Below are 13175 nucleotides of genomic sequence, written 5' to 3'. Positions count from 1 at the left end.
TTAAAACCATTTGGATGGTGAGGATGTATAATAAAAATAAAAAAAAAACGGAAACTGTAAATATTTCCACTGTTTTTTTTTTTTGCTTTTTTCTCCATTTGAGTTACGTCGACGGATATCGTTGCCCACACCCTAGCAAATATGATATCCTTATTTCTACCCATGGTAAAATTTCCTTAGTTCTGGATGCACTCCATATTTACTATTTGCCTGGGGTGGAAGTGATGCAAGCAACACTTTATCAAGGATTGGCTGACAGCACCATCATGCAACAAACATCGTTTAACACTGTCCATGGGGTACATTAGCCAGTGGCGATTTGAGGGATTTGAAAATGGAGAAAGATCACAATATATAATATGGCAAAGTTACGGAGATGACACGCTGATATTTTAACAACTCAAAGTTACGGTACGGACCTGACAGTTGTGGTCTTCCAACGACAGTTGTTAGAATTCTGCCAAAAACGGTGGAATTTTTACTGTTTGGTAGATTGGTAGAATTTTTTATGTTTTTGTAGATTTTGCCATTTATTCCTCTCCAACTAAGAAAAACTTCACAAATTTTCTATAGAAATAAAATTTTGACAAATTGTTCTACAGAAATAGAATTTTAACAAAATTTTCTATAGATATAAAATTTTGACAAATTTTTCTATAGAAATAAAAATTTGATACAATTTTCTATAGAAATGGAATTTTGAGAAAATTTTTATATAAATAACATTTTGAGATAATTTTCTATAAAAATAAAATTTTGAGATAATTTTCTATAAAAATAAAAATTTGAGAAAATTTTCTATAGAAATAAATTTTGAAACATCTTTCTATAGAAATAACATTTTGAGAAAATTTTCTATAGAAATAAAGTTTGAAAAAATTTTTCTATAGAACTTAAATTTTGAGAAAATTTTTATAGAAATAAAATTTTGAGAAAATTTTCTATAGAAATAAAATTTTGACAAAATTTTCTATAGAAATAAAATTTTGACAAAATTTTGTGTATTAATAAATTTTTGAATAATTGTTTTATATAAATAGAATTTTAACAAAATGTTCTATTTTAATAGAATTTTCTATAGCAATAAAATTTTGACATTTTATGTAGCAATGAAATTTTAACAAAATTTTCTATAGAAATAAAATGTTGACAACATTCTTTGTAGTAATAAAATTTTGACAAATTTTCTTATAAAAATAAAATGTTAACAAACTTTTCTATAGAAATAAAAATTTTAACAAAATTTTCTATAGAAATAAAATTTTGACAAATTTTGTCTATAGATATAAAAATGTTGACACAATTTGCTTTGAAATAAAATTTTGACAAAATTTTCTATAGAAATAAAATTTTAACGAAATTTTTTATAGAAATAAAATTTTGACAAAAATTTTTGTAGCAATAAAATTTTGACAAATTTTTTTATATAAATAAAATTTTAACAAAATTTTCTATAGAAATAAAATTTTGAGATAATTTTCTATAAAAATAAAATTTTGAGATAATTTTCTATAAAAATAAAATTTTGAGAAGATTTGCTATGGAAATACAATTTTGACAAAATTTTCTATAGAAATAAAATGTTGACAATATTTTTGTAGCAATAAAATTTTGAAAAATTGTTTTATATAAATAGAACTTTGACAGAAAATCTATGGAAATAAAATTTTAATAGAATTTTCTATAGAAATAAAATTTTGACATTTTATGTAGCAATAAAATTTTGACAAATTTTTCTATAGAAATAAAATTTTGAGATAATTTTCTATAAAAATAAAATTTTGAGATAATTTTCTATAAAAATAAAATTGTGAGAAGATTTTCTATAGAAACAAAATTTTATTAAAATTTTCTATATAAATAAAATTTTGTCAACATTTTTTGTAGCAGTAACATTTTGACATTTTTTTTGTAAAAATAAAATTTTAACAAACTTTTCTATAGAAATAAAAATTTTAACAAAATTTTCTATAGAAATAAAATTTTGACAAATTTTGTCTATAGAAATAAAAATGTTGACACAATTTTCTATGAAATAAAATGTTGAAACAATTTTCTATAGAAATACAATTTTGAAAATTTTCTTTAGAAAAAAAAATTGACAATAAAATTTTGACAAATTTTCTTATATACATAGAATTTTGACAAAATTTTCTATAGAAATAAAATTTTAACACAATTTTTTATAGAAATAAATTTTTGGCAAAATTTTCTATAAAAATAAAATTGTGAGAAAATTTTCTATAGAAATAAATTTTGAAAAAACTTTCTATAGAAATAAAATTTTGAGAAAATTTTCTATAGAAATAAATTTTGAAAATAAAAATTTCTATAGAAATGACATTTTGAAAAAACTTTCTATAGAAATAAAATTTTGAGGAAATTTTCTATAGAAATAAATTTCGAAAAAAATTTTCTTTAGAAATGAAATTTTGAGAAAATTTTTTATAGAAATAAAATTTTGACAAAATTTTTGGTAGCAATAAAATTGTGAAAAATTGTTTCATATAAATAGAATTTTAACAAAATGTTCTATAGAAATAAAATTTTCTATAGAAATAAAATTTTGACATTTTATGTAGCAATGAAATTTTAACAAAATTTTCTTTAGAAATAAAATTCTGACAACATTTTTTGTAGCAATAAAATTTTGACAATTTTTTAATAAAAATAAAATTTTAACAAACTTTTCTATAGAAATAAAAATCTTAACAAAATTTTCTATAGAAATAAAATTTTGACGAATTTTGTCTATAGAAATAAAAATGTTGGCACAATTTTCTATAGAAATAAAATTTTGACAAAATTGTCTATAGAAATAAAATTTTAACAAAAGTTTTTATAGAAATAAAATTTTGACAAAATTTTTTGTAGCAATAACATTTTGACAAATTCTTTTATATAAATAAAATTTTAACAAAATTTTCTATAGAAATATTATTTTGAGATAATTTTCTATAAAAATAAAATTTTGAGATAATTTTCTATAAAAATAAAATTTTGAGAAAAAATTCTATAGAAATACAATTTTGACAAAATTTTCTATAGAAATAAAATTTTGACAACATTTTTTGTAGCAATAAAATTTTGACAATTTTTTTTATATAAATAGATTTGTGACAAAATTTTCTATTGAAAAAAATTTTAACAAAATTTTTTATAGAAATAAAATTTTGACAAAATTTTTTGTATCAATAAAATTGTGACAAATTTTTTTATATAAATAAAATTTTAACAAAAATTTCTATAGAAATAAAATTTTAACAAAATTTTCTATAGAAATAAAATTTTGGCAAAATTTACGATAGAAATAAAATGTTGACAAAACTTTCTATAGAAATAAAATGTTGACAAATTTTTTCTATAAAAATAAAAATTTTGACACAATTTTCTATAAAATAAAATTTTGACACAATTTCCTATAAAATAAAATTTTTACACAATTTTCTATAGAAATAAAATTTTGACAAAATTTTCTATAGAAATAAAATTGTGATACAATTTTCTATAGAAATAAAATTTTGACAAAATTTTCTATAGAAATAAAATTTTGACAACATTTTCTATAGAAATAAAATTTTGACAACATTTTCTATAGAAATAAAATTTTGACAACATTTTCTATAGAAATAAAATTTTGACAAAATTGTCTATAGAAATAAAATTATGACAAAATTTTCTATAGAAAAAAATTTTGAAAAAAATTCTATAGAAATAAAATTTTGACAAAATTTTCTATAGAAATAAAATGTTGACAACATTTTCTATAGAAATAAAATTTTGACAACATTTTCTATAGAAATAAAATTTTGACAAAATTGTCTATAGAAATAAAATTTTGACAAAATTTTCTATAGAAATAAATTTTGAAAAAAATTCTATAGAAATAAAATTTTGAAAAAAAATTTATATGGAAATAAAATTTTAAAAAAAAAATTGTATATAGAAATAAAATGTTGATACAATTTTATATAGAAATAAAATTTTGTAAAATAAAATATTTTTGTGTATAAGTTTTTTAGTAAATATTTTCCAAATTTTAGCAGATTATTTTTGGCTCGAGTGGCACAGTGGTTACAATCGGTGTGTGGAGAGTATAAATAACCATATAAGAAAAAATCGTAACAACTCTTCGTTATATTCCACTATAGATATATTAACTTGGTCTTTCTGTTGTAACACATCACATTGCATGTAGCCCGCATATAAACACATCCTCAGATTCGATATCCGGAGCCTCTTGGAGTAGTAAATTTGATCCGATCTCGGTTGAAATTTCGTATGTGTTGTTAGTCAACGGCGTCTAACAATCATGCAATAAGCGAATTGTATACGATGGTTGCTTGGCGAAAATTTCGTTTGGGAGGAATGAAGTATTTGTTTGAGTGTATATATATGAGAATACATGACGAGAAGATGTTTTCCAATAATATTATTTTATTATATTACATGTTAGCCTGATACCGAAACAGGCAATTGACGTCCAAATGCATTATATCTAATTATACAATTATTTTTCGAGCTTTATGGACAGATTTAGATTAAGGAACATGGATAATAGAGCCATTGAAAAGAAAATTGGTATCTGGCGTTTTCTTTTCAATGGCTCTATTATCCATGTTCCTTAATCTATATCTGTCCATAAAGCTCGAAAAATAATTGTATAATTAGAAATATTATTTTATGTAATAGTTCCATTGTGATGGGTATTTAGTATTCAGTCTTACATGCTTGTTGGACCAAATGTGCCACGTGCAATATAAGAACGAATTATTGACGAAAAAACGATTTTTGTACCATAAATTTATTATAATAAAATTCTTTTTTTCATCCTCAGTTGATATATATAATAATCCATTTGACATTTTGAGCTGGCATTCTGTAAGGCCCTCTTTCAGTATTTTTAACTAAACTATTGCATGAGTTACTGTCCAAACTTTGAATGGGAGTGGACATTCGTTAAGCTAAAAAAATATTGAATAATAACATTAAACCGTATTTCCATCATACAGGCACTCAATAACGAAAGAGGAAACCATAATTAGATAGAGTGGCAAAATATGTATTGACAAACAGATGGACGAGTGGACAAATTGGATAACCTCAAAATTTCAACCCATCTCAGTTCATTCTATGAAGTGTGTATAGATTGTGAATTTTGTTTGTTTTTCCTGACAAAATCAACAGAATCCGAGATAGAGTTAATCGGAATTTGTTCACACATATAAAATTTCGATAGTTATGCATATTGCAAATTGGATTGGATTTAACGAACACAGCCTAGTGACAGCCTTGGGGCTATGCATCGTGAACAACCTGTGAGGTGTATAAAATCATTTGAGCAACGGGTGTTAAAATAACTGCCAAAAATGTATTTTTTTGTATGTGATATTTTAGGGGAGACTTTTTCTCTATAAGAGAGTCCAGTGATAATACACAGGAAAGAACTATTGTGTCCTCATTTTTAGAAGCCATATGTGGGAAAACAATACAAATATTGGGACAGTCTACCCGCAATGGAGTCCTTGGACTTTAGATGAGGACAATTATATTTTACTTAGAACCATGTTCACTGAGCCAACATGGTTGCAGGTGCAAATATTACATGGTCGCCGCAAAAATAGCTCTATCATATTATTTTGCTCTTCAAATATGATTGTGACAATTATGTTTCTTCTCTGCGTGTATATAGAAATAAAATTTTGACAAAATTTTCTATTGAAAGAAATTTAACAAAATTTTCTATTGAAAAAAAAAAGAATTCAACAAAAATTTCTATAGAAATAAAATTTAGACGAAATTTTTCTATAAAAATAAAATGTTGACAAAATTTTCTATAGAAATAAAATTTTGACAAAATTTTCTATAGAAAAAAAATTTTAACAAAATTTCCCAGCAATAAAAGTGCTTCCAGAAAAGTAGTTTGGATCCCCAATCTGTGATCTGGAAGTAGTGCACACTTGGATCATCTCCAATGAATTTTACATGGGCTTGTCATAGGACAGAAGTACTCCCTTTTTGGACCCTTTGCATTGCTTTAGAAGTTGTGCCCTGGAAGTTAATTTGAATGAAGAAATTTAAAAAGCGAAAAAAAATTTTTCAACCAATTTCACATTTTTTTCATCCATACGAGTATGTTTTATTACACTATTATTTTCCTATTATCTAATTTTTACAATTTGAAAAACTTTTTCGCTCCGACCAGGGGTTTGCTGGCACAATAACAGAACGCCTTAGAGCACTCAGCCACAAACGCCATTGAACATAAAGCGTCGAAAGGTCAATTCAAATGTTTGTGATATGATCGTAATGCGACACCAAGGAATAACATTCTAATTGCTTCTCGAGATGTTCTTTATTAGAATGAACGAAAAAATAAGAAACGCCGGTTCAAATCTCACCAGCGGCAATTTTTTATCAAATGTTTTTCTAATAAATTATTTGTTTTTTTTTGTTATGCATCGTTTTTTTCGGCATATATTTTCCTATAAATATATTTCTTCCATTAAAAATCAAAAAAAAAAATAAAAATTCTCGTAATTTGCAAAACCTTCTCAAAAGAACTTCCATGGAAGCAAAAAGTCAAACGGCACATGTTCAAATCCCAGCGGGGATGAATTTTTTTTGTTGTTATTTTATTATAATTTTTTTTACTTTTTTATTAATTTTTTATTTCTTTTTTATTAGTTTTCTATTTTTTGTAAAATTTAATTGTCCAAAATTTGCACTTAAAATAGCCTGATTGCGTTCTTTCTAACACTTGTCCACAAGGACTGCATCGGAAGTAGAAAAAATCTTTGGCGATCCCAAGAAGCGCTTTAGAAGAAATGTTTGTGGACTTGTCCAAAAGGACTGCATCGGAAGTGGAAAAAAAAATCATTGGCGGATCCCACTATGCGATTTAGAATAAATGTTTGTGCACTTGTCCAGAAGGACTGCATCGGAAGTTGAAAAAACTCGATGGGGGATTCTTGGATGGGCTTTAAAAGAAATATTTGTGGAACAACTTCCAATTTTTTTGCTGGGATTTCTATTGAAAAAAAATTTAGCAAAATTTTGAAAAATTTTTCATAGAAATAAAATGTTGACCAAATTTTCTATAGACATAAAATGTTTACCAAATTTTCTATAAAAATAAAATTCTCTATACAAATAAAATCTTCATAAAATTTTTTATTAAAATAAAATTTGAACAAAATTTTCTATAGAAATAATATTTTGACGACATTTTCTATACAAATATAATCTTGATAAAATTTTCTATAGAAATAAAATTTTGACAAAATTTTCTATAGAAATACAATTTTGACAAAATTCTCTATACAAAAAAAATCTTGATAAAATTTTCTATTAAAATAAAATTTTGGCAAAATTTTCTATTAAAATAAAATTTTGACAAATTTTTCTATAGAAATAAAATGTTGCCCAAATTTTCTATAGAAATAAAATTTTGACAAAATTCTCTATACAAATAAAATCTTCATAAAATTTTCTAATAAAATAAAATTTGAACAAAATTCTCCATAGAAATAAAATTTTGACAAAAGTTTCTATAGAAATAAAATGTTGACAAATTTTCTATAGAAATAAAATTTTACCAAAATTTTCCATAGAAACAAAATTTTTACAAAATTTTCTATAGAAATAAAATGTTGTCCAAATTTTCCATAGAAATAAAATTTTGACCAAATTTTCTATAGAAAATAGAAATAGAAATAAAATTTTCCAAAAAAAAAATAATTTGAATGAAATTTTCTGTAGAAATATAATTTTGACAAAATTTTTTATAGAAAAAAAATGTTGACAAAATTTTCTATGGAAATAAAATTTAGACAAAATTTTCTATGGAAGTAAAATTTTGACCAAATTTTCTATAGAAATAAAATTTTGATAAAATTTTTTATAGAAGTAAAATTTTAACAAAATTTTCTATGGAAATTAAATTTTGAAAAAAATTTCTATGAAAATAAAATTTTGACAAAATTTTCTATAGAAATGAAATTTTGACCAAATTTTCTATAGAAGTAAAATTCTCTATACAAATAAAATCGTGATAAAATTTTCTATTAAAATAACATTTTGACAAAATTTTCTATTAAAATAAAATTTCGACAAAAAATTTTCTATAGACATAAAATTTTGACCAAATTTTCTTTAGAAATAAAATTTTGACAAAATTTTCTATAGAAATAAAATTTTCTATACAAATAAAATCTTCATAAAATTGTCTATTAAAATAAAATTTGAACACTATTTTCCATAGAAACAAACTTTTGAAAAAATTTTCTATACAAATAAAATCTTGATAAAATTTTTTATAGAAAAAAAATTTGGACAAAATTTTCTATAGAAATACAATTTTGACAAAATTCTCTATACAAATAAAATCTTGATAAAAATTTCCATTAAAATAAAATTTTGACAAAATTTTCTATTAAAATAAAATTTTGACAAAATTTTCTATAGAAATAAAATGTTGACAAAATTTTCTATAGAAATAAAATGTTGACAAATTTTTCTATAGAAATAAAATTTTTACAAAATTCTCTATACAAATAAAATCTTCATAAAATTTTCTAATAAAATGAAATTTGAACAAGATTTTCCATAGAAATAAAATTTTGACAAAAGTTTCTATAGAAATAAAATTTTGATAAAACTTTCAATAGAAATAAAATTTTGACAAAATTTTTTATAGAAATAAAATTTTGACAAAATTTTCTATGGAAATAAAATTTTGAAAAAATTTTCTATGTAAATAAAATGTTGACAAAATTTTCTATAGAAATAAAATTTTGACCAAATTTTCTATAGAAATAAAATTCTCTATACAAATAAAATCTTGATAAAATTTTCTAATAAAATAAAATGTTGACAAAATTTTCTATTAAAATAAAATTTTCTTTAGAAATAAAATTCTGACAAAATTTTCTATAGAAATAGAATTCTCTATACAAATAAAATCTTCATAAAATTGTCTATTAAAATAAAATTTGAACACAATTTTCCATAGAAATAAAATTTTGACAAAATTTTCTATACAAATAAAATCTTGATAAAATTTTCTATATAAATAAAATTTTGACAAAATTTTATATAGAAATACAATTTTGACAAAAGTTTCTATAGAAATACAATTCTCTATACAAATAAAATCTTGATAAAATTTTCCATTAAAATAAAATTTTGACAACATTTTCTATTAAAATAAAATTTTGACAAAATTTTCTATAGAAATAAAATTTTGACAAAATTTTCTATAGAAATAAAATTTTGACAAAATTTTCTATAGAAATAAAATGTTGACAAACTTTTGCATAGAAATAAAATTTTGACAAAATTCTCTATACAAATAAAATCTTCATAAAATTTTCTAATAAAGTGAAATTTGAACAAAATTTTCCATAGAAATAACATTTTGACAAAAGTTTCTACAGAAATAAAATTTTGACAAAATTTTCTATAGAAATAAAATTTTGAAAAATTTTCTATGGAAATAAAATTTTGACAAAATGTTCTATAGAAATAAAATTTTGACAAAATTTTCTATAGAATATATTCGATTTTCTAAAATATCAAAAATCGATTACTGTCTCTCTCAACTCTCTTTTGAGAAAAAGCCGATTTCAACTGTGTTATATCCCTAACACCAATATGGTAACCATAAAAAGTTCAACACTTGCCGAATATTATTAAAAAACATGTAGTTGTTCTTTGGACATTTCATAGCTATTGTTATGGATATGGAACAACACGTGAAGTATTTATGCATGTGAATTTCCAAAATGCTTCATACTCTCAGTTGTAGTGCATCGTCACATTCTATTGTGTGATGTTTGGTGTTGTTTATTCAAGTGTAGACTAGAGCATAGTCATGCATTCAAAAGGATTCTTCTTTGGAATACTTTCATCGTAATTCCAAACACTATTGAATACCTCTTTGTCTACGGGAATTGAGTTGTGAGGCGTGACATTTCCATATTTTCTAGGCCCAACAATATGTGGAGTTTTTTTTTTGTTAAATTTTGTAACAAGGTTCAATACATTCTTTAAGGAATGTATAGCAATAGCTCAACATTTGATGTCATCTCTTTATCGTTGGAATACAGGGAAGTTTTATCAGCGTTATTGGATTCATGCATATTATGGGGTTTGTTCTTATCCTTGTTGTTATTGCTCCAATCATTTATCACCTTTGGTTTGATAGTTCTTTCAATTATTCACTTTAAAGTCAGTGTTGCAATAATTCAGATTTATTTATGGGACTTTATGGGGTGATAAAGGACAAATTTCGTTAAAATTTAGATATTTTATTGAGAGCGCAAATATAAAAATGCGAGATGTTTTTCATCAGCTCGATCGGAACAAGTGGTAGTTCGAAGGTATAATGTCTGGGCTACATGGCGGCTGGCATAGGGCTTCCCACTTGAAGATTTCTCAGTAAGTTCATACGGTGTTTGCAGCATGTGACCGACAGAGTGTTGCGAGCGTGCTGCAAAATCTTATGCTGAGCCTTTCCAAATATTGTGGGCGTTTGTCACGTAATGCTGACAACAAACGCACCAATTGAGTTGGATACAAAGCTGCTGCCATCGGTTCACTCTGTTGCAGCAGCATATAGTACAGCTTATCCATCTGGTTCCACACAGCATAACCCAGTAAAAAAAGCGTCGCCAAAAAAGTAGTGAAAATATTCTTTTTGAATCCGGAAGTGGTGCAGGAAGTGGCGCAGGAGCGATGAATTTAACATGGGGTTGTCATAGGACAGATGTTCACAATTTCAACAGCCGTTGCACCGAATTTGCAGCACTTCTTAAGGTGTGCTCCGAATTTAGTGTTTTGGATGGGAATTAAATAGATGTGTGATATTTTGCCAAATAAAAAAAATGTATAATTTTTTATGATTTCTAATACATACTAAAGCTTGTTTGAAACGTTTGCTCTCAAATATTTTCAAAAATTCTCAATTTTTCTAGAATGGATGTAGCAAATTTTTCAGCACATTTGAATAATTTGTACCATTTTATTAAAACGTTTGAAACGTTTGCTCTCAAATATTTTCAAAAATTCTCAATTTTTCTAGAATGGATGTAGCAAATTTTTCAGCAAATTTGAATAATTTGTACCATTTTATTAATTCATACTCTGTTTTTAACCTATTTGAAACAAAAAAAAAAAATAAAATTACCCAATAAAAATGTGAAATTGAATTAAAAGAACATCCTGCGTAGTTAAAATAAAGAACATCTTTGGGAGAACATTTTTGGAAATGCTTTTAAAGTCATGCCTTTAGAAGAACTTCAAATTTTTTTGCTGGGAAGCTTGTTTCCATGGATACTCGGTTTTGCCGCTGATATCGAAAAATTCGAAAATCGCCTGCCGACGTCTCTCGTCGTCAACTCATATGGTACCCAAGTTTCTTACCTAAATCGATGGGAAATTGTTTGACGTGTAAAATTGCTCGGGAGATCGGTTTATATGAGGGTTATACCAAACATGGATCAATGCCCACCATATACGAAACGACCACTTGTGGACCCAAAATACCCATGGATTTTGAATTATAAATTTGATTTGGATTTGAATTATATATAAAATTGTGCTGTCTACACACAGAGAAGAGATTGGTTGGAAATCGGTTGAAGCAATGAAATTTCTACATTTATAATTAAACATCAATAATCCCAATCGATCTACTATATTTGCAATCACATGTTTGTCTCTACTACCTTGATTCAACTATTTCAATACATTTGCGTTTGTGATAGAAGACAAACAGTTGTAGGAACTAAATATCTCTATTTTGAAACACAACCTGCCTTAATTAATTGTCGTAACTGTCACTTAGAAATCACCACTTACGGATGGTTTTCACAACCGAATGTCTTTTAAATTATTTTTCGAATGTAATTTCTATTGAAATAATAAAGAAATATCGAAAAAAGTTCGCCAATTCATGGGGAAGGGTATATGAACTGATTTACAACCAACATAATCGCTAAAAATTTTTAAATGCAATTTTCATCTTTTGATATAAAATATATTATATTTTTATTTATTTGTACCAATAATGTTACCTATATTTTAATAAACAAATATAATATTTAATTCGGTCATTGGTTTTATTAAGGTTGGGCAACACAACCGAATGATGATGGTAACTACAACCGATGTCGTCGGCAGACCTAACCAACACCATTTGTTGTGTTAGTTGTGTCGACCGAATCAGCCGGGGGACACAACTGCCAACTGATAGTAGTTGCAACTGCCAAAATGAGGTTGGCAATAAATTCGGTTGTCACAACCTATCTGTATTCTCTGTGTAGAATCACAAGCAATCAAACCGGAAGATCGGTCTAAATGGAGGCTATATCATTTAGACTGGGCCGAAATAGCCTATATTCGAACTTGACCTGCTTAGAGGCGGAGAAAAGAATTTGTGTTCGGAACGAAGATTGTATCGTGACTTCAGCAGATAGGGTGACAGACAGACTTTCGTCATCGAATTTCTTGCTGATCAAAAAATTGTATAACCCCCATCACCATCCTATAGCGGTATGTATTAAAAATAGCAGAGGCTCGTAAAGTTTCAGGTGTTTTTAAAGAGTATAAGGACAACATGACTATAAATACATTGAATAAGAATTATTTACCTAGTATGAAATATTAAGCAACATAAATTTTTTAGACACGTTAAGGATAAATTTCTTTAAAATAAATTATTTGTAATTATAAGAAGATTCATAATTTTTTTTAAATTTTGAATTTAGGAAACGAATTCTTCTTTGAAGCTAAGAAATATCTCTTAAAATAAGGACAACTTTTTTTGATTTAAAGAAATTATTTTCAAATTAAGTGAGATATTGAATCATTGGATTAAAGATAAAATGCTCCTCCAGAGATGGACATAATCTTGAAATTTATACACTTACAGGGTTACCCTTAAATTCTGAGACGTCGTTAACTACTTAAATTATGCAGATGGTGATGGAAAACCAAGGTTATTTTCAAGTCTTCATTGATCCTGCATTCTCAACGAACATCAACATACTACAAGGAAAAATTAAAGCTTCTGGCCTAACATCTATCGACATCATCTGTACTTACGTATTTACAAATAAATCGCTTATAATACCACATTCCATAACATCATCACGCTCTGTAGTATTTATTCT

The sequence above is a fragment of the Haematobia irritans genome, chromosome 5, assembly GCF_050003625.1.
Source record: "Haematobia irritans isolate KBUSLIRL chromosome 5, ASM5000362v1, whole genome shotgun sequence".
NCBI classification, from domain to species: domain Eukaryota; kingdom Metazoa; phylum Arthropoda; class Insecta; order Diptera; family Muscidae; genus Haematobia; species Haematobia irritans.
Note: the sequence above shows the minus strand (reverse complement) of the source record.